The sequence below is a fragment of the Dermacentor albipictus genome, chromosome 6 (assembly GCF_038994185.2).
Source record: "Dermacentor albipictus isolate Rhodes 1998 colony chromosome 6, USDA_Dalb.pri_finalv2, whole genome shotgun sequence".
Taxonomy (NCBI): domain Eukaryota; kingdom Metazoa; phylum Arthropoda; class Arachnida; order Ixodida; family Ixodidae; genus Dermacentor; species Dermacentor albipictus.
Genome location: NC_091826.1, coordinates 50,152,643 through 50,167,645, shown reverse-complemented (window position 1 = coordinate 50,167,645; position 15,003 = coordinate 50,152,643). Strand labels below are relative to the sequence as shown.

The following is a 15,003-nucleotide window of genomic DNA, read 5'->3' as shown; positions in this document are numbered from 1 at the left end:
CAAGCCTTGGGCCTTTGTTGGGAGTCGAACCCACGAAGTTTGGTGTTAGGGCGAAGTGAATAAATGCTCAGTAAATAGGATTATAGTTATTTAGGCACGCGAACCCACGACCTCTGGTGCTAATTAAGGCGAGTTCATTTAAGGCACAGGTAATTAAGGTAAATAAATGAGGCGCTCCAACCGGCCACATTTGGTGTTAATTAGGGTGAAGTTTATTTCGGCACGGTGAAATAGCATAAGAGTTAATCAGAGCACTCGAACGAACGACATTTGGTGGGAGTCGAACCCACGACCTTGCGTTGTGGCATAATGTGTAAGCACTGCTCGGGGCTCGCGATGCTTTCCCATTGATCCATGCCGGGACAACTAAGCACAGCTTGAAACTTTTTTTCCTTATAGAAGAGGCCTGCAACAAGACGAGAAATCAACCTATACATGCATAGCACAATGAGCCTGGTATGAGGCAAAGAATGATTCGCATTAAAACAACATGTACTACAGCCACGTTCATCGAGTCATTTCTTCATGCACAGAACACGCCGTGGTTGCTCAGTGGCTATGGTGTTAGGCTGCTGAGCACGAGGTCGCGGGATCGAATCCCGGCCACGGCGGCCGCATTTCGATGGGGGCGAAATGCGAAAACACCCGTGTACTTAGATTTAGGTGCACGTTAAAGAACCCCAGGTGGTCCAAATTTCCGGAGTCCTCCACTACGGCGTGCCTCATAATCAGAAAGTGGTTTTGGCACGTAAAACCCCATAATTTAATTTTTTTAATTTTTTCATGCACAGATACGAGCAGAGCACAAGGGATCCATGTGGCGCGTGGGCCAGGCACTTTCTACGTCATAGCTTGCACGCAGCGCGGTATCCCACAATCCCTGATACAATGTGGACACGGCACTCGCGGAAGGTGCAGATTGTACGTACTGTTCGTACATACAACCCGAGGGAAGGGGGGGGGGGGGGGGGTGAGGGCAAGGCACTACGAGGAACGAGGAATGAATACGCTTGGGTGAGCTGCCACACGACTGCGTAACTGCCAGATTTAAACCAATACATAAAAAGAAACCAAAAGCACATTGTGAAATATCGGACAAATTCATAAACTTCGACCTCTTGCAAAATAATGGAAGAAAAAATTAATACACTGTCATATCTTTGGGTTTATTGATGAACACAGATTCTTAACTAGGAGTCAGCACTTGTTCATAAAAGGTTTTTTAACCTGCACACAGCTCGTTGAAACTGTACATGATCTTGCGAAATCCATTACCCACCACCAAGAAACAGATGCTATATTTATGGATACCTCAAAAGCTTTTGATAAGGTTTCGCACAAAAACTACTTTTCAAATGAGACAAGGTACTCAAAAATGAAATGTGGATGGGTTCGCTTTCGTCATACCTAAATAAAGACAACAATTTGTTTCCTATCGCCCTTGTTGTTGAAAACATGTGAAGGTTGATTCTGGTGTTCCTCAGGACTCAGTACTTGGTCGTTTGTCGCTTGTTTTGTTTATTTATGATATCCTGACACGAATTGCTGTTCAAGGCAGGCTGTATGTAGATGATTGTATTTCGTACTCTGAAGTTGACACTACATCCGCTCAGTTGCTGTTGAATCAGGCATTTCAGAAGGTATCCTCCTGGCGCAAAAAATGGTGAATGGTTAACTTTGATAAGGCTGCCTTTATGAAGATTACTCATGAGAAAATTCCTTTGCATTTTAGGTACAATGGTAAAAATATATTTCATACTGAAGTTTGTAATTCTAAGCATCTAGGACCTTATATATCAAATGACCTGAGCTGGTACAAGCACATAACACATATAACTACAAACGCAAGTTATAAAGCTTTTTTTTCATCTTGCTCTCAAGCTTTTAACTCCTTCCGTCCGCCTTCTAGCATACAAATCAATTGTCTTATCAATTTTAGACTACGCCGCGATCATAAGGGACCATATTACAAAATCTAATTTTAACAAAGCAGAAAAAGCGCGCACAAGAGCGGTGCGTTTAATATACACCTTTTCAAGGACTTCAGTTACGGAGGCGAACGCTAAAAGACCCGTGTACTTAGACTGAGGCACACGTTAAAAACCCCACGTGGTTGAAACTTCCTGAGTCCCTCACTGCGATGTGCCTCACAATCAGATCGTGGTTTTGGCTAGTGAAACCCGAGAATTTAGTTTTCCAGTTACGAACCTTCACAACACAGCTCGACTTTCGCGCTTATCTTTAATATACCGTTGTTCAAGGCTTAAGTTCCTACATAAACTGATTCATGGCCATTTGAAAATTACCATAGCTGATCTTTTTTGCCTTTCCTTCTAGCTACCCTGCAAGGCAGGGTAGGCAGGAGGAAAGGACATTTATGTCTACATACGTACTCCTTGTCACACACGCAACATATGCTTGAAGTATTCGTTCTTTCCTCGCCCCATAGTCGAACTGGGATACGCTAACTCCTGCAATTGTTTCAGGTCCCTCGTTGTCGTTCTCCTAGCAGTTAGAGCCTGTACTCATGAATAGAATTGTGTATAAGTGAACAGTACCTACTTGTATCCTATCATCATTAGTTTTCTCTAAACAAATGTGTGAAATTCTCCCAAACCGACTCCACATAACGTAAACCTTGCTGCTTTTATTGTATCGATATTTCTTGTGCCCATCTTACCTTGCATCTATCGTATCTACTGTATCATTTGTACCTACAATATGTTCATGCATTCGGCATTTTTTTCTTTTTAATGATATAATTATGTACCACCCCGCTAAATTCACCGGAAGTTCATTACAGTATGTCTAAACAAAAAGGACTCAGTGCACTTCCACACTGTGAAGAAGAATGAAGACTGAAGCGGTGCATGTGGACTTGTTAATGACGAACTGCACCTCCGCAGCGGGTCAGCCCTGCAATTGCACCATTTTTGGAATCGGCCCACGTATCGGCAATGTTAACGCCTGTTTCAGCTCCGCCGCAGGTCGACCAGGCGTTGTGCTACCTTCGCAATCGGCCCACGTATGGGGATGCTGAACGCCTGCTTCACCTCCGCCGCGATGAAGACCGGCATAGCACAATCTTTGGGATTTTGTGTCTACACACGGACATAATCCCGGAGAAAGGAGCCCTCAACAGCTTCGCTTAAAAACAAAAAACATATTATTTACATTTGCAAGGATGACGTGTAGTCTCTACAGGCCTTATATTTAAAGGTATGTCCGAGTAAAGGTGTGTATCGAGTAACGAGTTGGCTTAGGTGTTCGGGGAGGGTGCGAGGTCTTAGAATTGAATGTGTACGAAAGAAACACCTGCGCTTATTAAGTGGCCGTTCATTTGTTACCGCACAGAGAATTGTAACAATAGACGTTCGCGGAACTGCCGTTGCCAGTCAGAATCCCTGATGGTGAACTTGATCTGAAGCTCTTGGTGTTGTGATACTTCTCCGTGGTTAGTGCAGGACAAATCTTTGTAGCCGCGGATATTTAAAGCTGTGCTGTTATTTCAACTTTTAGGCAACTGTAATTCTTGAGTCGATCTGTCCAGAACCGTACAAAAGAAGACACGCTAGCCCCTAGCCCCATGGCTAATATCCGGGGAGGGGGGAAGGGGGGTGGGACTCGTGCTCTCTAGACTTTCTGTAGTCGGCGCCTATGAATGTCAATTTTCTGTTGTGGTAGAAGATAAGCACTAAAGTGTGCAAACTTCTGATGATGGATATTGTTTCTTGGCGCAATGGCCAGAAATGGCCAAAGAGCGCCATGACATTTGATGATGAATGGCAATGAGTATCGTTGAATATGGCGGGAATCGAGTGGCTGTATATTGGCCTAAAATATTCGCTATAAATAGTGTAAAATCTGTATCTATTTAAATAATGCCAATTAAAAGTGAGTTCTATGGTTGTAAAAGTACGTTGTGAATGAGTAGGTACTAAAACGTGTTAAATTATAGCAGCACCAGTGCCTCTGCGGAGCCCTTCAGCGCAAGGGCTGCGAGGCATGTGCTTTGTGAGTGATTCCATTGCAGCTACAGCCTCTAGGCAGAGGCTGTGCTACAAATAGCCTGGCCAAATAATGTCTATTGTATTTGTTTCTTCTAAGAAATTCAGTACTAATTTAACATTAAATAGAGGGTCATTGCCTAAAAAGAAGACTGTGTGTAAAGGTACATTATGACGGTATAAGAATGGGAAGAACTTTTTTCTCTCCATTTCTAATAATGGGCACTGAACGAGGACATGAAGGACTGTAAGTCTACTGCCACACCTAGTGCATGTTGGAGCGTTAGTTCCAGTTAGAATGTACGAGTGAGTGCTATAGGTATGCCCAGTTCTTAATCTACAGAGCAGTACTTCCTGATGTCTTGTTGTTTTCTCAGAAATCCAGTTCCCTATCTTTGGTTTGATTAGGTGCAGTTTGTTGGATACCTCAGTGTCCCATTGCCTTTGCCAATATTTCCGTAGTTTATATTGTAAAAAAAGGCTTAAGGTCTGTGGAGGGTACAGGTATATTGAAGTTTGCGTCACAAAAAGCTACAGATGTAGCCCTTTCGTCAGCAGCTACGTTGCCCTCTATGCCTCTATGGCCAGGCACCCAACAAAGAACAATTATTTGGTTCGACATGTATGCTGAGCATAGAAGGATGCAGACTTCGTTAAGGATAGGGTTTTTGTGTTTTCGCAGACTTGATATGCCATTAACAACGCTTAATGAATCTGTGAATATGACAGCCTTTGTTATACCTGTTTGTTTTATATGTTTCACAGCAGAGAGGATCGCGTATGCCTCCGCTGTGAAAATGCTGGTGTTTGGATTTAATGCAGCGGACGTTGAGAATGACGGTCCGAGAGCTGCATAAGCTACACCATAAGTTGACTTTGAAGCGTCTGTATAAAAATCCGCGCAGGAGTACTTAGCCTGGAGTTCGAGGAAGTGTGAATGTATGTGTACCTCAGGCGCATGTATTGTTAACGCGACGAAAGACATATCACACTGGATATTCTGCCATTCCCAAGGTGGTGCAATGTTAGTGGGAGTCATTAGGACTGTTTCTCGATGTTGAATACCAGTTTCATGAGCCAGTTGTTGTAAGCGCACAGACAGAGGAGCTCGAACAGATGGGCGGTTATGGTGAAGTCTTGTAGAAGACAAGTCAAGTACAGTTGAGTAACACGGATGTTCGTTATTCGATTTACATTTTAAAAAGTAGGAGAAGCTTAGATACGTTCTGCGCAGATGTAACGAGCATTCGTTCGCCTCCACATACAGACTTTCCACAAGGCTTGCCCTAAATGCGCCTGTTGCCAGCCGTATGCCTAGATTGTGGACTGGGTCGAGGATTCTGAGAGCACTATCCGATGCGGATTGGTACACCACGGCTCCATAGTCGAGGTGTGATCGTACAAGGCTCCTATATAGGCTAAGCAAACACCTCCTGCCACTGCCCCAGTTTGTTCAAGAAAGTAGCTTCAGCAGGTTCATTGTCTTCAGGCACTTCGCTTTGAGATATTTCAAATGTGGAATAAAATTAAGTTTTGAGTCCAAGATAATACCTAAAAAATTGTGTTCAAGGCTGACCGACAGTCGTTCACCATTAAGGTGAATAGTGGGTCCTGGTGATATGCCTCTCTTGTTTGAGAACACATGTGCTTTTTTGAGGGTTAAATTTAAAACCATTTTCTTCTGACCACTTTGAGAGTTTGTTAAGGCCGAGCTGTAGCTGTCTCTCGCAGATGCTAAGATTGCACGATCTAAAAGCTATCTGTACATCGTCCACATAAACCGAGTAAAAGAGTGTGCGAGGTATGACGGTATGTAAGGAGTTCATTTTCACAGTAAAGAGTGTACAGCTGAGCACTCCACCCTGCGGTACACCTGTCTCCTGTACGAATGATCGTGACTGCACATTGCCAACTCTAACACCAAACGTTCTGTCAGACAGGTAGCTTTCAATAATGGTCAGCAGGTTGCCACGTATACCCATTCCAGAAAGGTCCCGAAGGATCCCAAAGCGCCACGTGGTGTCATACGCCTTTTCCATATCAAGGAACACAGAAACGGCAAGCTGTTTGTAGATAAAGGCTTCACGGATGTACATTTCCATGCGGACAAGCTGGTCTGTCGTCGACCTACCTTCCCTGAAACCACATTGGCATGGGTCTAATATTTTGTTGGTTTCAAGATAGTGGAGCAAGCGTTTATTCGCCATCTTTTCAAAGAGTTTGCATAGGCAGCTTGTCAACGCTATCGGTCTATAACTGTTTGCCAAGGAAGGGACCTTACCCTGTTTCAAAATGGGAATTACAATGGCCTCTTTCCAGACAGAGGGAATCTGTCCAGAAGACCATATACGATTGTAAAGAAAAAGAAGGGTTTTTAGTGTTTCAGATGGCAAGTGTTTTAACATTTCATATATTATGCGGTCAGAGCCTGGGGCAGATTTGTTGCAGCCGTTTAGTGCTGCTTCAAGTTCTGCTATGCCAACTGGTCTATTATATCCCTCACATTTTGTAGTTTTTCGTACTAATGGCGGCCGTTCTATTCGTGTTTTATGTTTTGAAATGTGCCCGAATAGTGCGAGGAACTGGATATGCGTTCAAAATGTGCGCCTAGAAAGTTCGCCTGGTCTTCCATACTTTCTCCCTGTGTATTTACTAAGGGTAGCGAGTAAGGTTGTCGAACTTTTATTCTGTGCACTCTAATACAGACCTTTGTTTCATCCGTGTAAGAGTTAATTCCTGATATATAATTTTGCCAACTCTCTCTTCTAGCTTGTCGGTGCGTTCTCCTTCCTTGAGATTTGACATGCTTGAAATTAACAAGGTTTTCTGCAATCGGAGAATCGCGGAGCAGCCCCATGCTTTGTGCTGCTTTTTACGCGCATTACGACACTCCATGTTCCACCACGGAACACGGCGCTTGTTAGATGATCCCTTTGTTTCTGGGATACATTTGGTTGCGGCATCAATCAGAAAAAAGGTGAAGTATTCAACCGCAGCTTCCAGGCTTCGAGCAGAGATGTCAGTCCACGATATGAGAGTAATTTTTGAGAACTGTTCCCAGTCGGCTGAATCACTTTTCCACCGAGGAAACTGTGGGGGACATTCATTCATCTTCGGTGTAGACAGAACTATCGGGAAATGGTCGCTACCGTACGGATTTCCAATAACATTCCATTTAAGATCAGGTAAAAGGGTGGGAGATGCAATACTGAGGTCTATAGAGGAATAGGCTTTATGTGCAGTATTGTAATATGTAGGTGCCTTACTATTCAAAAGACATGCACCAGATGAAAAGAGACTGTTCAATCAGTCGACCTCACACATCGCAATGAGAGCCGCCCCATAGGTTGCTGTGTGCATTTAAATCTCCTAGAACCAAGTAGGGTTGGGGTAATTGATCTATTAATTTATGGAATTCATGTTTATGGAGCTGATAATGCGGAGCTATATACAGAGAGCAGACGGTAATAAGTTTGTTTAGAAGTATGGCTCAAACGGCCACTGCCTCTAGGGGCGTTTGTAGTTGTAGATGTTGGCACGCTATACCTTTGTCGAGTATAATGGCTACACCACCAGATGATGCGATGGCATCATCACAATCTTTACGAAAAATAACATAATGACGAAGCAAGTTAGTGTGTTTAGATTTAAGATGGGTTTCCTGTACACACGGCACTTTTGGAGTGAGTTCGTAGAGAAGTTCTTGAACATCATCAAGGTTTCTGAGGAGACCTCTGACGTTCCACTGCATAATTAGCGTGTCCATAATGAAGTTAATTTGGTGCTGTGTGTACGGAAATAGATGTTATGCCTTAGATTACAGAGCTCTTTCGAGGCCCTGTAACCGGGGTTTTGCTTTTTCTGAAGCGCTCGAGGGAGCCTCGCCGGTCCTTAGGCGCTTGTTGCGCCTTGAGTGTAGGTGTAGTGTCCATTGCCTCTAGTGAGGCGCCGGACATGTGCTCTTGCGAGCGAGAATTTACCAGGGAAGGTCCCGCCTTTGATGGCAAGACCCCTGCGCCCACCAGCCCGGAGGTCGATGGGGTACCCTGCGGGATTTGGCTGCGCCGGCTGTTGCCAGTGCTGGAAGGGGCCGGGGAGGTTGGGGCAGCTCTGCTGCGCCCACCTTCGAGATCGATGGCCCCGTCTGCTGCGTTGGCGTAGCAGCGTCAGCTGCGGCCGCCGGGGGGGGGGGCGGATGGCGTCACTGCCGCCTCACTGGGTGTGGGTCGGACAGCCACCGGAGACCGTTGTGACGCTGCCCCCTGACGCGCCACTTCGGCAAAGCTGGCCTTAGGAAGGTACGCAACCCACCTGCGTGCCTCTTTGAATGATATGTTTTCTTTTACATTGACTGTGACTATTTCTTTTTCGTTCTTCCAAGACGGGCATGACCGCGAGTATGCGGCATGCTCGCCATCACAGTTCACGCAGTGTGGAGCGTTTTCGCACGTTTCAGAGGCATGGTCACGGGAACTACATTTTGCACATGTCTGGCGGGCTCGGCAGTTCTGTGAGCTGTGGCCGAATCGCTGGCACTTAAAGCATCGTAGGGGATTTGGAATGTACGGTCTCACTCGGATTTTCACATACCCTGTCTCGATAGTGTCGGGCAGGTTGCTTGAGCCAAATGTAAGTATTAGGTGCATGGTATTGATTTCTTTTCCGTCAGGTCTTATTTTAGTTCTCTTAACATTGATCACGTTCTGATCATTCCAACCCTCTAGAAGTTCAGCTTCAGACAATTCTAACTGATCAGCATCCGATACAACGCCACGGGTAGTATTCATGGTACGGTTTGGGGTCACTGTGAGTGGAACACCCCCAAAAGATACTAGTTTGGACAGTTTTTCATATTGTTTCTGATCGCGGAGCTCTGGGAGAAGATAACCGCTCGCCATTTTCGATGCTTTGTATCCGGGACCGAATACCTCCGTCAGAGTTTTCGAGACAACGAAAGGTGAGATCATTCTTACCGTCTTCTCAGGCTTATCAGAGTGGATGACATGAAAGCGGGGAAATTTTTGTGTACGATTGCCAAAAAACTTAAAGACATCTTCGGTGCGCCCTCGTTTCTGAGGGCGATCAGGAAGTTTGGGGAAAGAAGTTTCCATGAAAATATTTAAAAATTCGGCAACAGCGCCGACCACCCACCACGGAGCCCAACGAGGGGACGCGGCAGAGCTTGCATGCAAGTCTGCACGACGCCAGTCGTACGCCGCCACTATAACCAAATATGGTGTACCCAAGGTTGGATAGCCACACAGGGTTAACCCTTGCCGCCAAGAAGAAGGAAGTAAATAGTAGGGAGAAGGAGACAGGAAAGGTGGAAAGTAAGGGAAAGACGAAGGTTGTAGGAAGAGAGAGACAGGAAAAGGCGACTGCCAATTTCCTCCAGGTGGGTCAGTCTGGAGGTGCCGTCTATGTGAAGCCGAGGCCGAAGAGGTGTGTTACCTCCGCCGGGGGGCCTTAAAGGTCCAAACACCCAGCATCGGCTCAACCCCCAGTATCCCCTTTTTCCCAGACACGGCTAAGCCGCACACGGCTACACGCCGGAGGGTCCAACCCTCGGGTGCTCGGGTACGTGGTGTCGCAACACACCAAACGCCTGCTTACGCAGACGCCCCCGCCGGGGGTGCAAACTTCTCTATAAGTATATGGCATGTATGCTCGAGGTGGCTGGTTGCCATATTAGTTTACTCTTAAAATATTTTGCCCCATCTGGGGCTTATCTTGTCCTCAAACAATAATCATCCGTCTTATCTGCGTTTCCTCCTTACTTGACACTGAACCCGTGCCTTCTCCCACCGAAAGTTTCATGTAGCAGGACCCCTGAAATAATATGAAGTGCAACAACAACCGCCTGCACACCCTACCGCGGCCGTGAGCGATCCCCTTATATGTACGCCACTGGGAAAGGCTGCAAATCTTTGGCAGTGTCTGTAAGCGAAGGAAATCGTACTTATATGTAGAACTGTATATCTGCTCTATGAAAGCTTGCGCCCTTTGTGGTGCATCTTGTCCCCAAACAATAACCGTCACCTGTGTTGCGCTTCCTTTCTTCAGAAATCCTAGCTCGCCACATTCCTCTCAAAAATGCTGCGTCACGCTGATAACGCGGATGCTGTTCGTGATCTGCAAGTACCGGGCGCGCTGCGTTGGAGAAAATAAAGGCATGCGTTAAGGTAGATGGCGGTTATGTTCTGGGCACAAGTTAAGCGAAGAATGTGTGCAAACATTTACTGTACAGTGCAGATCTATAGACTTCTTTATGGTAGCTTTATATAGAACATTTCAACGCACAAGTGTTTGAATGCGAAACAAAACGGGACTAAATTACCATATAATTGGGAATTTACGTCTCTCGATCAAGGTGTGGCACGGCAAAATTGGCCCTATAACGTTCCAGAGCACGAAGCTTGTACGTACATACGGTTTGAGAACTATGCCGCGTCGTGTCGTGCAAAACGCTGCGTGCTGTTTCTTTCGTGGCACTGCATATATGAATATTCCGTGATGCGCCAACTTGCACATCAGCGAATTATTCCACGCGTGTGGTCTCTCTACACGCCATATCGAGATCCTGGACGAGTGTATTGCGGGCTAAACACTGTTACAGGCTGCTAGCACTTATCCATTACTCATTAGCCCCAATGTCCTCTGCCTGCCAGCCATTAAACTTTAGCAGAAATAAAATGGGGCCAGAAGAATCGCACAACACGCAACTACTCGCTGTTAGGCTGTTTCAAAAGATGTGCTGTTAATCGATCGTACGTCGCTTCGACTGTATGTGTGTTTATTTATTTAGCATTTATTTCTTCGTCCGCTAAGATAGTTTCCAGGAACGAGTTACGAAAGCCCTTATTAAGGAATCATTTACCTTTAACACAAACTGTGGTTACATGCGCTTGATGAGTATTCGTTATTTAAGCGCATGCATACAGCTATACACCAGGCTGCTGTCCTTTTTCGAATGCTGTTATTCTGGCGCGCCTGCTTCCAACATCAGTTCGAACGCTTCTCTTAACTACAAGTCATGATGACAGAGTAAATGCATGTCTTCCGTGATTATTCCTCAAAGGCCCTGTTTACGGCGTAGTCATTTTCTTTGGCTTTGTCTCCTTCCTTGCATATATCACGCCATCTTGACGCCTTTCTTCCGAATCGACTGGCTTACAAATTATGAGTCCAAAGCGTTGAGCGGACTTTTCACGGTGCTGTAACCGATGACACTGACAGAAGGCGGGGAGTCGCTGGGGAGATAAACGAAAAGGAAATTAAATGTGCCGCTGCTGCAGTCTTCAAAAACATACGCGGCATGGCACATCGATTTGAAGCAATTATATACTCAGCAAGTATAAAGCACTACCTCTTATTTCGCTTTTATTCACGTCTCTCTCTTTCTGCTTGTCACTGACTCTCGCACTTTTAATTTTTCTCCCCTTCTCGCGTACCCTTCAGTTTCTCTCTCGCTACGTGACCGATCGACAAAGGGTTTCTAAGCGGTGATTGGCCAGTTTCCGACCCGCTATAGGTCTTCCAGGAGGTATATATTGGCATTACGACTATAGTGAGGATGGAGTAACGTAGGTCAATCTCCAGAAGAATGATGCGCACCAGGAAACAGGTCTCGTCTGCGCTCATGGTTGTTATCCTCGGCCTACTGAGAAAACACGCGAGCGCATTACCGGATGGCGCCCGCGTAAGCCTGCAGGACTTCGTGGAAACACCTTTGCCGGGAAAAGTAAACGTCGCGGTCGTCTCTTTTAATAAGTACTGGAACGACGTCGACAACTTGTTGGCGCGCCGCCTAGCGTGGCCGAGAACTACTTGGATTTTGCGGAACGGTGGTCTTCACAGCTATATCTTGGAAAACAACGTTGCAGACAGGTCGACTGTCGCGATAATTCCGAGCCTCCGCTTTGATTGGCGACGTATCGCAGACTATGTACGATGGGTATCGGCGAACGGCTTCGTGCGTTGGATCGTAACTCACGATAATCTGACGTTTTCGAACAGCGGGGATGCAGTTTCGGTGCTGCCCGCTTGCTTTGTGGAAACTTTGAAGAGGAAGCATCTTGGTCGAGACGTTCCAAATACCGAACTTGACGGGAGTCCGTTGCTGTACGACCATCGGTCACACGACGAGCAAGGCGCCTTCAAACATGCGACGAAGAAGACAACATTGCGGGGAAAGGTGATGAATATTGGGTGCGCCCGGTGTGAGCAGCCAGAGGACTACAATATTTGCGTAAATTTTCCCTACCTGTCTGACATGCTCGAGAGGATGAACGTTTCGTTGGTGTACCACTTTTACTCAAATTGGTCGATGATGTTCGACGCCCTCATCTGTGAAAACACCGACCTGGTAGCCTTCCTCGTGCCTCTCAACAAACATACGCTTGCACCTGCGACGTACAGTGATGTCATGCACATTTCCGAAACTTTCTACGCCCTGCAGAGCAAGACCCAAGCCGTGTCTGTTTTCGAAACCACACTCCAGTGCGTGTTGATCGTTGCCGTGACAGCCACGTCACTGACAATTTGCGCCGGTCTCCTTGTTCTCATAGGCCGCGCTCCTGCACGGGAACGGGTGCAATTTGAGACGCTGTTCCTCTTGGCAATGCTTCTGGCGACGTCAACGCCGCTTCCAAACCCGAACGGGCGGGCGAGAACCAAGAATGTTGTTTACGCGTTCTGGGTACTAGCAATGGTCCCGCTCACCCAGTACATTCGCTGCGTGCTGACGTCGCAGGTGGCAGTCGTACGTCCAGCCAGCAGCCTGGACACCTTGGAGGAACTGGAGGCCGCTCTGGACGCCGGTGCCGTGGCGCCATGTATTACAAAGGGATCGGCGCACTTGGACAGCCTCATGAACCCGCACCACCCGACGACACTGGGAAAGAAGCTGCGCGCGTCGCTCTTGGAACACGGAGATCAGCTACTAACCCCTAATATAAACGACTGCATGGTCAGTGCCACGAGGAGCGATCGCGTGTGCTACACACACCGTATGCCCTCGCTCGATAAGAGCATGCCTGCCCACGTCTTCGCTTTCGACGAGAACTTCGTGACGCGTCTAGCCAGCATGCCACTTCGTAAAAGCTTCCCCCTTAGGGACGCCTACAGGGCCTTCCTGCAAAGGGTGGGAGAAGGTGACCTGCTCGCTTCGCCCTTGTGCAAGCCTTGCTCAATTTGCAAGCGTTCTTCCCGCAAGGAGAGTGTTTCTGGCATGGTGAAGCCACTGTGCGAATTGCGCAGCTTCTTCGTGTTCTATGCGACGCTGCTTTGTGGTACGGTAGGAGTCTTGGTTGTCGAGCTGCTTTTTGCACGTTTTTCCTAGCGCGCTTTCTTTCTTCGTCACACGCAGTCATGTAAGGGCATGTAAAACTCAGTTTACACATGACGGCTTGCACTGGCCTTATCCTACCGCCATGTTAGAGAGCCAGCACGGTGAGAAACAGCGTGTGTTGCCGTTTCGAACCGTGATTCTGGTGTAGTTATGGCGCAGACGCCGGCAGCATTCCGATTTTTTATGACATTGAGCCAGATTACCTGAGGCAATGGATACGATAGTTCAGAACTGTACTCACTTGGGCCGATTGGTTCATTATTACGAGCAGGAAACAACGCCAGTTAACAAGAGGAAGAGAATAACACATACCACAGCTCTAACAACCGAGTGTTCTTGTTCTCTCAATCAGCATATATATACACTCTACCGCTATCGCGAAGAACAGAACAAAACGCTTAGCAGTAGGCCTTCAAGGCAAGCACTCGGCTTCTGCTCAGTCTGAGAATTACTCGCAGCAAATTTTTGCGGTTGCCCGATATGTTCACCAGGCCGCGCATAATCTCAAAAAGGTTTTGAAAACATTTTGAAAACATTTCGTGGACGGTAAAAGCGCTCACCCGTAAAAGATAAACGAGTTCACGTGTCAATATTACGCGATGCATTTCGTAGATATAGCTGGCGATGCAGCATCATGTTTGGATCGGCAAAGCGTTACCATGCAAATGGACCAACGTGTTCGCTTGAGGAAAGCCAGTGTGGTTGTCTGCCGGTAATCGCAGCTACAAGGTAACGACGATAGTATGACGTCGAATAGGACACGACGCTCTTATTTGTGCGAAGTTGTTCGCTTACAACGTGGACATGAATACTTCCCTCGTGCTAACTAGCTCATTGAGACGTTTGGTGCGCGCGTCATATGTTGCCTACACCGAGAACATACGCGCGCGCGATAGCTCGTCAGTTTACAATAGGCCACATATAGTTGGGAAAAGCGCCAGTAAAAGGTCAGAGACGACCGAATAAAACAGGACGAGGTCTGCTACGTTATAAGGTTTACTACGTGTCTCCAGACCTGTTGTGTACTGAATTCCCATGACATATATGTGGCACAGGAAATATCGGACAAACGGGTCAACGCGTGAATGAGCGCCTATGACAACAAGGGAATTATTCATGGAAAGAAACGCCAAGTTGCAATTTGTGCTTTGCTCCCCAAGATTCGGCTAAACCAATACTTTCTTCAAGCACGCGGATCGACGAACAAGTGAAATCGGCGAGAACAACTATAGCTACGACGAAGAAGAACACGTTCTTGAGTGAGACAAGCTTCTGTGACTTTGCAGCAAAGTGCGGACAAATGTGCCGGGGCCTGGTAAAAGCATCTGCAGTTATATTGTTCGTGTAATATCACCTTCCGTTAGCACCGTTGACAATCTAGTCCTTTTTGCGCGCATGCGCACACATTCCTGTTCACGCGTATTACGTGCTCCTCTTATAAAATATTTTCGAGTTTGCTTCTGTCGTCTTTCTCCCTTCGCGCTTTTCCTAACTATATGAATGTACACCAACTCGCATAGTTCACCATTTAGCCTAATGGTAGTGGACCTTAAAACAAATCACCTAAGCAAGAGAGAGCGTACCACTTTCTCCTATGCCTTCCTTCGTGGGAGTTTGACGCTTTGAGATCAGCTTGATGAATTTCAA

At 46.7% G+C, this 15,003-nt stretch overlaps 1 long non-coding RNA gene across 1 annotated transcript; it reads right to left on the bottom strand.

The window, feature by feature from the left end:
* Nucleotides 1–226: 226 nt before the first annotated feature.
* LOC139061081 (uncharacterized) lies at nucleotides 227–15,003 on the bottom strand. Its single transcript, XR_011515162.1, has 3 exons — nucleotides 13,598–15,003; nucleotides 10,047–10,157; nucleotides 227–406 (listed from the first exon to the last, which is right to left on the bottom strand). It is a non-coding gene; the product is annotated as an uncharacterized lncRNA (long non-coding RNA).